Raw genomic sequence first — 12,591 nt, forward strand, 5'->3', positions numbered from 1 at the left:
TCACTTAATAGAGACAATAATACGACTTTTCCGTAAACCAAAGGTTGCAACCGAATTGCAACAAGCGAACACGCTCGATTTAGCTTTACCTACAAACGTTGAAGTGTGGCTTCGAATGTGGCGGATTTGGAAGAATATAAATTTTGATAGAATTTTACATTTCCTGCAAATAATAATACAAAGTGCTCGAACAAGTCTACAAAAACACAAGACATATATTACCGTTCAACATTAATTTAAGTCAGTGGCGGATTAACGTTTCTAGCGCCCCTGGCAAATAAAAATCTAGCGCCAATTTTGTTTTGTTTTCGGGTGCTGTTTATAAAATTCCTGTTTTGTTAGACATTTTTGTCGCATGAGTGAGAGGAGGTAGTACGGACAAGCGTTACTGAATCTTCACTGATGATAACAAGAAAAAAGAAAAGTCCATCATAAATACCGATTTATTTTTGTCTCACTGTACCGTTTAATCAGAATTGTTGTCGAAACCGTGGTTCGAATTATCTTAGTAAAATATGTTTGAAGCAAGTCGGAAAATCAACATTGTGTAAACAACAAAAAAGAGACTTATTTAGTTACTATTAATCAATTTTAAATTAAAAAAAAAAGAGTGTCAAGCTTCTCAAAAGTATTGATTTTTCAACTTGCTTCAAAAAACTCTAATTTTACCAAATTTCGGGTCACTGTAAAGATTTTAAACCGAACAAAGTTAAATTTTTTTCCTGATTCACAAGACAATTTAAGGTCACATGTTTTTTACAGGTCATACCTTTATCGGACTAGTAATAGTTTAAAGTATTTTTTAAATTTCGAGCGCGGAAAAAAAATCGAAATTCGCTTTTTGGTGACCTTCAATACAAAATCTACTTTCAAAAACTCGTAAATTTCCACCTGAATTTGCAGGACAAGCTTAGCTTATATTACCTCAAAATAAAAATCTGATGGGTAATAATAACACTCCTAATAAAGTGTTGTTACAAAATATTAGGGTATGTCTTCATGATAAAAAAATCGAGGCTTCTGTTGAAAATTTTTTGTATTTTTATGTTTTAGTCAAAACACCTTTGAAGTGAATTTTTTTGGGCTCAAGTTTTGCGCCAGGCTTTTTAGAACCCTACTTCGTCAATATTACTTCTACCATAATTTGCATAAGAAACTTAGTGCGAAAAAGATGCAAGATTTTGCGAGAGAATTTCATATATTTTCTCTCTCAAAATCTTGCATCTCTTTCGCACTAAGTTTCTTATGCAAATTACGGCAGACTTGAGAGTATAGGAATACGAAATATACAACATAAAATTGAGACTTGGAAATATTTTTAAAAATTTAGGTGACATACTGGCGGTAAAAAGTTTAAATGTCTTTGGAAGAATGGACAAAATATTAAAATATTGACAACGAAATCATTCTAGAGCGATCTAAATTTGGCGCGATATTTTCGATTTAGCACATAATTTTTTCCAGCGCCCAGGACAAAGTCCCGAATTGCCCATGGGATAATCCGCCACTGATTTAAGTTCCATTTCACCTAAATGACTTATGTGGTTTCTGTGTGCCTGAGTGGTGAAATGTGTTTGTGTGTGTGTGTGTAACACCTCTTTCTTAATATGCTTTCTGGAGCATAAATTTTACCAGCATTTTTTTTGGCATTGTTGTCGGTCTTTGATGTCACCCATAGTTTCAGAACTAAAATAGTTTTGCGAAAAGGGACACAAACACGATTCTTGTTGTATATGTGTATGATGCATAGCATCACAACATCTACACAAGCGACGTTCCAGATACCAAGTCAAGGAAATTTATGTATGCCGACGATAATGCAATGCCCTAGCATTTCAGGCAAAATCGTTCGAAGTAATCGAAAAAACGCTAAACGAAGATCTGGAAATGCTAAACGGATATTTCAAGACCTGGAGGTTACGTCCAAACACTGGGAAAACAGTGTCGTGTTCTTTCCACTTAAACAACCGCCAAGCAAACTACCAGCTCAAAAATTAAGTTTGACGACGATGACGTGAGACATGAAAAATTCCCAAAATATCTTGGAGTATATCTGGACCGTTCGCTGACTTACCGCCGAAACATTGAAAGTATCCGAAGCAGATTAAGATCTCGTATCAATGTCGTTCAAAAGCTCACAGGAACATCATGGGGCTGCTCAGCTAAAACACTCCGCATAACTACAAAAGCAATGATCTTGCCCATCGCCGATTATTGCTCACCGATCTGGATGCGAAGTGCACACGTCAAACTCATCGACACACAGATCAACGTTGCAATGCGAATCATCACTGGAACCGTCCACTCAACACCAATACCATGGATATATGCGCTGAGCAACATCACCCCGGCAGCAATTATGAGGGAACAATCGGCAATAAGAGAATGCATAAAAATTCGCGACAACCCAAGGCTACCCATCAACAATGACATCCAATCGGCTCCAGCCATACCAAGACTCAAGTCTCGCAAACCGTTTTGGAATTTCTATCGAAACTTCCAAGAACTTGAAAACTTGAAAACGAGATGGAAACAGTGGTGGACTGCTTCGGATGTGTCGAATCGAGATCTCATAGACGACCCTACTACCGAAATAGAAGGAGCCGAATTGCCACGAAGACTTTGGTCCCGTCTAAATCGTGTCAGAACAGGTCATGGCTGTTGTGCTTATATGATGCACAAATGGGGACTGGTTTCGTCACCATTATGCGAATGTGGTCAACCCCAAACAATTGATCACCTCGTACGTCACTGTGTACTTCATCGGTTCGAGGGTTCAATAGACGAATTAAGCCACATCAGCGGCCGAGCAATAAACTAGCTAGAAAATCTAGCGGTCAATATCTAAAAATACTTCGGTTAGTTGAATTGATTTATAAAATGAAACGACGAACTTATTTATATACTTGTAAATTGTTATTTGAATTCATCGGAATAAATAAATAAAATAAAAATAAATGCATAGCATTCACTCCTGTTTCAAAACATAGATTGTATGCTATTTCAGGGAAACTAACACCATAGATACGAAATCCCACTAACGTGTGCAACACAGTATGTTTACCTTTTAGATTTCTTTCCGATCTCTAACTATATCGGTCGCCTACGGATATTTTATTTGGTGATTGTAGCTTCTTCGTAGAAGAAATCCAAACAAGTGCGACTGAGGAAGCAGATATCTAGAAGCGAGCAAAAATTAATTTGAGAAAATTTTCAAAATACGTTGAGATTAAGGAGTTTCTCAGGATGCAGAATACATTGGGGCAAAAATGCAGTATAGGTGAACAGGGTGGATCGGCGATTTTTTGATTGGGAATAGTAGAGAAATGTCACCTGACACCATTTCAGGCAAAATTGGGGCGCGGAAAGCAATTTTAATTTTGTCACTTTGTATAAGGAAAATTAATTTGAGTCAAAGAAAAATATTGTTTGTACAAGGAAAATGAAAAAATTAAAATTTCTTTCCGCGCCCTAATTTCGCCTGAAATGGTGTCAGGGGACATTTCTCTACCATTCACAGTCAAAAAATCGCCGATCCCCCTTGTTCACCTATACTGCATTTTAGCCTACATTGGCTATTTGTAAATCTTTACACCTTTAGCGTAACATTTTATAGGAGTAAGGATCCTACCCTTTCCTTCGTAAATTGGTTAGAGCAAGTAACAGATTCTGGGTTCATGTGGTAGTCGAACTTATGTGTGTGTATACGCCACTGATACTCCTGCGTTTTCTTGTGGTATCGCAACGCTTTTCTTGGGCTAACACAATTTCATGTTATGCCAAACTACATAAACAATGTAATCTGTGAGAAAACACCAGGGGTCCGTGGTTAGGAACTTGAATAAAATACGTGTGCTCTTGACTAATGACAAAGAGATAATGTTTTATTCATTCTTCGGGTCGGCTCGATATAAGACTATAGGGTCGGTATGTAGATACTTGTTACGAATTAAGTTGTTAACGTTACACTAGTCCAGCATATAACAACATCATCACAATGCTTCTCTTGTGCCAGCACATTAACTTATTGCCTTCTGCCAACTTTACCCACATGCAAGAATTCCCCTCAGTGTAGAATCTACAAATAAAACAGTTATGACTGAATTAGTTTTACCAAACATTGAATTCTCATTGAGTTTTGATGCTGACGAACCCATTTTATTTTCTAAAAACATTATATTGATGCGTCACTGTACAGACACGATACCCCAATTAACTTATATAATTTAAATAGACCAAGGAAAGTTAATATTTAAACAGATTTGATATTAAAAACAGGTAGATCTCTTTGATATTTGCATAATGATTTTTCCATCTTAAAAAAACAGTCTGCCGAAATCGGACGCATTTTGCAGAAGACTCAATTTTACAGGGACTATTTCTAGGAAAATACGGGAAATAGTTCCTACATCGGAATCAGAAAAAAATAAAATTTTTGATACCCATTTTTCTACCACAGACATGCTGGATGATGGTATTAATTGAATGTTAAGGTCATGTAGCATTGGGGAAAATGTAGAATTTTCTGAATGCCGTTTTGCAGAAGGATTGCTATAATAACAATAATGATATAAGTTTGAATGGTAATGTTCTTAATTTTGTTTGTTTTACATTTTTCTCAAATATGAAACACAGTGTTTCAAACACTCAGCTCAAGATACATATTTTCTGAAATTTGTAAGTTTCTTGATTAATTCGATTTCGTCAAGATAAACTCAAGAAGTTTAGCAATTTAACTTTTGAAAACAGGTCGAGTAGTAGACAGTTTAATAAAAAGAAGTCCTATTTGTGGTTGCAATTTGCAATATCTACACTATATTATAGACCTGTAACATTGATCATCAAAGATGATGCATGCCTTACATTATGCACTACGTTCGTTGGTGTTACTTTGGCATCAGTATCGTTAGATTAGGTATTCGAGTCTACTTTCATTTCAATTGAAAACATTTCTGCGAACCCAAGAAAAATAAAACCCTTGAAATGCATGCACACGCAGCAAAAATTGTAATTTTTTCGGACGAATCTCATGTTTCTTTGTGCTTCAAGTTGCAGTCAAGGTTGCAATTTAAGAAGCTCAAAGCCAGTTTTGTTAGTGGCATTAGTATCGTTAGATAGGTATTCGAGTATACTTTCATTTTAATTGAAAATATTTCACCGAACCCCCATTAATAAGAAAAATAAAACACTCGAAATGCACACACATGCAGCAAAAATTGTAACGCCTGAGACTCATATCTTATTAACTCGGACGTTTCATTGATTATTAGAAATCTTGAAGAAATAATTTATTATTAAATGGTAATTGTTGTTATACATTAACATTTCCTCTTTCCTCACACAATAAGTACCTTAATAAACCCATTTGTTGATGTCATAAACGAGATTTAACTCGACAAACAAATAAATCGCGATTGAACGCTGTTCATAATAGCTTCTCCATTAGCTATATAGTATAATGTAAGTCGAAGCGATCCACCAGCAGCATTCGTAATGTCTCAGGCATGTACGGAGATAACTTATTCCAAAAAGAATTAAAAAAATGATTCCACTTTCCGTACATTAAGAGGGCCGACTACTTACTAAAGAGCCATCTGTTCTTGGCTTTATGGAATCACTCACCTTTGTATGAAAATAAACCACATTTTGTGTAGTCATTATTTCGATCAATTCACATTGGAGCACTTTTTTTATAAATTAATATGGAACTTTGAACATCTTACGACGTTATTGCAGAAAAACATTTATAAAATTAGTGTTAGATCCAGAGAAATTATTATTTCAAAACAACACTGCACCGACCACCAAATACGAACAAATTCTCATTTTTGCTCTTATCAACATATTGAAACACAAAAATTATGAGTGAAATTAATTTCTGCAATGGTTTTTTATTAAATTACATTATTTACTGGTTGAAAATCACTTTTTATTTTCTATAAACAATAAATAAAACTTTGTACACTGAGATCGAAAACGGACACTGTTTACATCCAACTCAAAGTTCAAGCTCAGTAAAAAGAAAAGGAAGAAGAAGAAAATTATAATTTTCGTCAGTACAAAGTTTTATTTATTGTTTATAGAAAATAAAAAGTGATTTTCAACTCACGAGTCGGTCATCCAATTTCCATAAACTTTTTTTTCGTCGATCGGTATTGTAAATACCTTTCATTTGACGTATCACTTACAAGTGTAGCCTTTAAATGGCCAGAGATATATTCGGAAAACGTTAAATCACTTATGGGGCCCCAGCTCGGGAGGGGTCGACCCAAAATCGCCCATCTTCGAACTTAGCCTCACTATTTTGACTATCTTTCAGGGAAATTTTGAAATCGGATTTGATTTACTCAAGATATCGACGTGACAGACAGACGGACAGACGGCCAAAATTTTTATTGCGGATTCGTCATCTATGAACATAGGCAAACACTTTGCCCTTACCGTCTGCTTCGAATTCCATCAATTACACACGGCATCGTAATCCTATAAGCCCCTTCGTACTTCGTACGGGGCTAAAAACGTAAACTGAAATTGACAGCTACTGTTGACAGTTCTAACAGTATTCATAACAGTTGTTATTACATTTGATGAATATATGATTATGATCGTGTCGATGTATTTTGGGTGCGATAAATTTTTGTTCGCAACAAGTGTCGAAAAGTGGGACTTCCCACTGCCTTTATTGCGAAAACCGTTGTATACAACTCGATTATAAATGATTTTTTAGGCACAAGATGTGTATTGTCACACTCGGCCTACGGCCTCACATCTAATGCCTAAAAAAGCATTTTTGTGCTTGAAGACTGAAATTCGACACGCATTCTACGATCGGAGAGTTCAATTTTTCTGTACTAGTGCGCAAAAGTGACGTTTGGAAAAATGAAGATCCCACAACTGTACATAAAATCTTGTTGATAACTTGTGCCTAAACTGGAATTTTGCTCATACGATGTGTTGCCTTTCATTGATCAAGTGTGCATGCTTTGTTGTTGAAATGTCTGTAGAGTGTAAATGGCATTGTGGTTTCGGCTCATATCAGAAGCAAAAAAATCGTCGTTTGTGACTCGTGATGACAGATGAATTTTTCGGTACACGTCGTACGACTCACTTGATAGTTACTGACTGACTGCCGACTAAGCGAGTTTCATATTACTACCACCTCGATCGTGATTTACGCTCATTATTTCGTAAATATTTTCCCTTTTAGTCACCCCGAAAATAACTGATGTCCGACCAGTATCCACTCATACGGACAATTTGGCTGAACATAATGGTTATGATATTACGTCGAATGATTCGTTTTCTCAACACAATAATGATTACACTGCCAGTGCACAGATTCGGGATAGTTGTTGTCATCGAGTGTTATACTTTTAGAATGAATTTAAACGTGTTCAAAATCCCATTATTGACCCATATTCAATACCTAGTTGTATTTAGCTAACAGGAAATTCTCGTGTGATTTTTATTGCCAACTACTTCTCGCATCTGTTCCTGTCGATCATAGAAAATCCCTTCAAATGTTTGAACTGAACAGAATGCTGACTAAAATTCATAAACGCCCGCATATACTTGTTGAAACGAATTTCAACCCTCTCCTAAGAATTCGTACCATATAGACTTACTTCATACATCGTAACAATGTTGAATTCTAATTAGTCGATGGTGTGGCGAACTTTTATTAAACAAATCAACCTATTCCATCTTTGACGTAATAAAAAGTAGGAAAGTTTGATAGGAATTGCACCGCGCAGACGAAAAATTTCTCCATTTATTGAAGTATATTGACAACCAATTATGTATAAAAATGTGATCAGACGATTTTCTTATGGCCGATTTTCTCCCTCAAATATCTAGGACCGTGAAGAAATATATATATATTAGATTTTGGGATGAATAATTGCATTTATTGAAAAAAAAAAAACGAAAAAAATCCGGGTTTTTTACAAAAGGTCGGTATTAGATTACTCTTTCCGGGAAAAAAAGAATTTCTGGAAAAGATTCATTCTTTCGATTTGACTCTTAACGTTTTCATATAAAAGGCTTTTTCGGCCGGAAAATCGATTTTCCATTATCCGGAAAAAATTGCGTTACCAAAAAAATTCGAAAGTTCCCGTACTAAAAGCACAAACTATTGAAATTCACGTAAGTGAAACTTACGAATTTTTCATTGTCTCTGTTCAATGAAAATTTTACATTGAAATTTTATTTTTCATATGACTTCAAGACTCCTACTGGTTGGATTTAACCAACTAAATTTTTTACTAGCGTCTCTCAAATTTACGTAACTAGCACTATATTCGGACTATGAGAAAACAGCTGACAAAAACGGTTGATAGAGGTTCAACAACCAACATTTCGACACCAATTTTACCTCACTACTGACATTGAAGCAAAACTGTGCTCTTATTAAGATGTGTATGCACATGAGCTCAAAGGATTAATTTTCCCAATCAGTCTGTGACGTTTCGTATCAGAATATTTCTGAAACTGATTCTCATTGAACATGGCGTTCTATTATTGGAGGAGTTAATTTTACACTCATCAAATTTTCGCAATATATGTCAATAATCAACGAACATCCAGTAAAACTTATGTTTAGTAAACTGCTTTCCAAGTCATGATACCCGTCGCGGTATTATATATCGGCCTCCGATTTGGACGTGTGAAAGCTCATTGAACTCGTACGAATGTCAGATTTTTTTAAAGCTAGTTGGGGGTCAGTAGGAACCAAAGCAGAGAATTTTAAATATTACCAGAGCCAAAGACTACGAATTTTTTTTCAATTTTTTTTTCATGTGATGCAGACCGTCTGTGACGCGCGCCTATGATAGAATTGCAATGATTGAGTGGCTGGATGACCGCAAATTTGATAATTTGTTGTTAAAGCTTCCAAACTTTCTTCATTATTTTTTTTCAATTCTAACTCTTCTTACGAGTTTCTATTATTGATAGTGCCTATATTCGTGAAAATATTTTCGTGAACTCTCTCGATTTTCGTTAAATTTTCACGATTTTCGCGAATTTTCTTGAATTTTCTTTTCACAAAAAAGCGAAAATCAAGAAAATTCACGAAAATATTTTCACGAAAATATTTTCACGAATATAGGCACTGATTATTAATTGAAATGAACGGCTCTGTTAGTCAGAAAATGTTGGCACACATAGATTTCATTTTTGCTTTTCGAAATGTTTCCCAGACAAATGGTCGAAATTGGTCCCCGGTTACCCGAGCACTGCCGGAACGCAAGCCAGTGTGGCGTTCATTCGTCATGGGAAAGTTTAGATTGGCTATTGTGGTGATTCGATAATTATTCTGGGATACACGGAAAACCACGACTTGGAAGGCGGAGCAATTGACCGACGAGCACAAACCCGACTCTGTAGCGTAGAAAATGGTGATGCTGGAGAAAAAGCTTCGGAGGGCCAAAATGGTATTGCACGTGTCGTTTGGTTTCGTCACAATGAAGATATCTCTTGTTTATTTATGTCTAAGATCACAACGGTGAAGAAATTGATGAGATTGCAATAGCTAGAAGCCTCAGAGGGATTTTTTTTGAAAGTCGGAGTTTTTTTTAGCGACGATTTGTTTACATGCCCAGATATCCCTTGGCCTCAATAGTCTAAAACCGCAGTCGTTTTAATTTTATTTTATTTAAGTTTCCTACTTCCAAAAGTCGACAATAGGTGTCTTTTGTCCGTGATTTACTACTGTGCACAAACTTTTTCTCTCATAACTTTTACTATAGAATAGAAGATAGCGCGCACATCCATCTTTAAAATAATATGAATCAGTGGAATGTAACATTTAATTTTGTAGTTGTGATGTTGTATGACCGAATGAAAGTGAGTTCATGCAACGCAGAAAAATAACATTTTAGTTGTACGTATATTAGTCATCGCTCCTTCAGCGTCGTTTGTACGTTATTCAAACAAAGAAAAGAAAAACAGCATTGACAACATCACTGCAGTTATATTTGAACTAATAATTCATAGCCAAAGTTCAGTTTGATTATATCGGACAGCAGAAATGAAGTAATTTGTTTATCTGTTTTCTAGGTGAATGATAACGATCAACTATCTATTTCAGAAGAGTGATGAATGTACGGTGAATGATGACAATTTAAATACTGGTATCTTACAGAAAAATACATGCTAGATGTAATGAAGTAGAAGATTTTGTGTTTATCAAATACAATAAAATATTTTAGACGTCAGGAGTAAAAGATTAATTTCTATACCTATGACATACGCTATCTCTGTAACCATAGCACTGAACAAAGCACTAGAACAGAATTTTCAAGAGGGGCCTTCTCGACGCAGTAGTCCAAATTTCTCATATAAAAATAAATAAATTAATTGGAGCGCAGTAGCATTTTTCAAAAATGAAGGGCCAAATGACCGTTAAAAAAATCTGCTCTAGTGCTTTGTTCAGTGCTATGCTGTAACTAAAGGTAATATTTTGGTTTTGTTACTGTTGTCTTGCTGGCACATTCAGATAATTTATTCAGAATGACGTTGTGTTGCTGAGGGTTATCGTGCCATATGAAAATCAAAGAAAAAACTGGTTTTTCTTTTCTAACTAGCCAACGTTTCGGTTTGGAATCAAACCATCTTCAGGGCTCTATTTATTCGACATGAAAAAAGAAAATTTACAAAGAACTTAGGTCTTGGACCATTATAACAAATTTAAGCGCGATTGTTTACCTGTAGTTTCTTTAATTCCTTATTGAGGAAAACGTCGTGATATTAAAACTGATTTAAACCATGCAAAGTGCAAATTTTGGTTACGATAAAAATTGAAAAAGACTTTGGATAGACTAACTTCGAGACGAAAGCACTCATTTAAATGTAAACAAACTGTTGTCAAGTGCTGATTGGTTAAATATGATGAGGGCTGGGACTATTAGCTTACGTTCCACGACTATCTGAAGCATTAAAGCGCCAAGTACAATATTTTATCCCAGATGTGACCGTTGCGAACCGACCCGATGACAAATTGGGGCGCTTGTATTCGAAACAAAAGGACAAAATAGATGACATGCAGACGTCCGACGTAGTATACCAGATCACTTGTTCATGTGGATCTCTGTACATTGGAGAGACATGTCAAAGGGCATGCGTCAGAAAACAACAGCATAAGAATTCAGTCTCACTGACCAATCTGGCTAAACCTAAGACAGCCTCGGCACTAGCCCTCCACACCAAGACAACTGGCCACGAATTCGACTTCGATTCCATGAAGGTTTTGGATCGCCAAAGAGTCAAGAAAAAGCTCCAAATATCAGAGGTGAACCATATCATCATGAACAAGGGCAAGACCTGCAACTACAAACAGGACACAGAGCATATCGCACCGGCTTATTCGAACATTTTGCAACTTCACAAGTCCAACAACACCGGCGCAATGTCCACACAGAATCATCAATTCATACCGGTTAGCTAATAGTCCCAGCCCTCATCATATTTAACCAATCAGCACTTGACAACAGTTTGTTTACATTTAAATGAGTGCTTTCGTCTCGAAGTTAGTCTATCCAAAGTCTTTTTCAATTTTTATCGTAACCAAAATTTGCACTTTGCATGGTTTAAATCAGTTTTAATATCACGACGTTTTCCTCAATAAGGAATTAAAGAAACTACAGGTAAACAATCGCGCTTAAATTTGTTATAATGGTCCAAGACCTAAGTTCTTTGTAAATTTTCTTTTTTCATGTCGAATAAATAGAGCCCTGAAGATGGTTTGATTCCAAACCGAAACGTTGGCTAGTTAGAAAAGAAAAACCAGTTTTTTCTTTGATTTTCATATGGCACGATAACCCTCAGCAACACAACGTCATTCTGAATAAAGGTAATATTTTTTCGACGATCAGTTTCGTAAGAATTTAAAGCTGAAACAGTTTGAATCGACATACTAGAAAGAGTCAATTTTTAAGAGAATCTATAGTTAGTCAATTGCAAAAAATACATTGAAAACTATGTCAATTCAGCTCTTTACATTATGGTCGAACGTTTGCACGTAGTTACAAGGAATCTAAAATATCTACGCAAAGTAGAGCGAAACTGACCAATCTCATATTCTAGTTGTACCTCGATAAATTTTCGTTCGACAGACCCGACTTGACTTAACATTAATTTGACATAGTAGTTATGGCAATTATTTAAAAAACATAAGAGATGCAATGGAATCGTACGCTAAGAGTATTCATAGCTGGTGTTGGTCAAAGATCAGTTTTAGGAGTCTTTGTCTCAATGTTGCTAATGTCAAGCAAATTGCATCTATCAATTTGAGAGATGATGCAATCAACCTTCAAACTTCAATCAAAGTATTTTTCAATGATCATCATTCTTCAGGGTCTCTGATAACGCCCGTAAAATATTTTGTTCAATCTATTGTTTGCAATAAGAGAGATAGACTTTAGTGATCACTCAGTCGTAACGATTGTTTTTACGATCACTTGATGTCTTGCTGCATGATCGAATAAAGATGATGAAGTTTTATGTGAAGGAGGAAATAAAAATAAAAATGTGCTGTGTCGTCAGCTGTCGCGCTGTACCCCACAAACAAAATTGACTGTCTAGCAGGTGATA

General features: G+C 35.7%; 2 long non-coding RNA genes across 2 annotated transcripts; one reads left to right on the forward strand and one right to left on the reverse strand.

Annotated features, from left to right (window-relative positions):
- Nucleotides 1-10,579: 10,579 nt before the first annotated feature.
- Nucleotides 10,580-10,797, reverse strand: LOC119070107. The gene is made up of 2 exons (XR_005086463.1): nucleotides 10,708-10,797; nucleotides 10,580-10,624 (listed from the first exon to the last, which is right to left on the reverse strand). It is a non-coding gene; the product is annotated as an uncharacterized LOC119070107 (long non-coding RNA).
- Nucleotides 10,798-11,555: 758 nt separating this feature from the next.
- LOC119070106 lies at nucleotides 11,556-11,773 on the forward strand. The gene is made up of 2 exons (XR_005086462.1): nucleotides 11,556-11,645; nucleotides 11,729-11,773. It is a non-coding gene; the product is annotated as an uncharacterized LOC119070106 (long non-coding RNA).
- Nucleotides 11,774-12,591: the final 818 nt, after the last annotated feature.

Source organism: Bradysia coprophila, assembly GCF_014529535.1.
Source record: "Bradysia coprophila strain Holo2 chromosome X unlocalized genomic scaffold, BU_Bcop_v1 contig_45, whole genome shotgun sequence".
Classification (NCBI taxonomy): Eukaryota; Metazoa; Arthropoda; class Insecta; order Diptera; family Sciaridae; genus Bradysia; species Bradysia coprophila.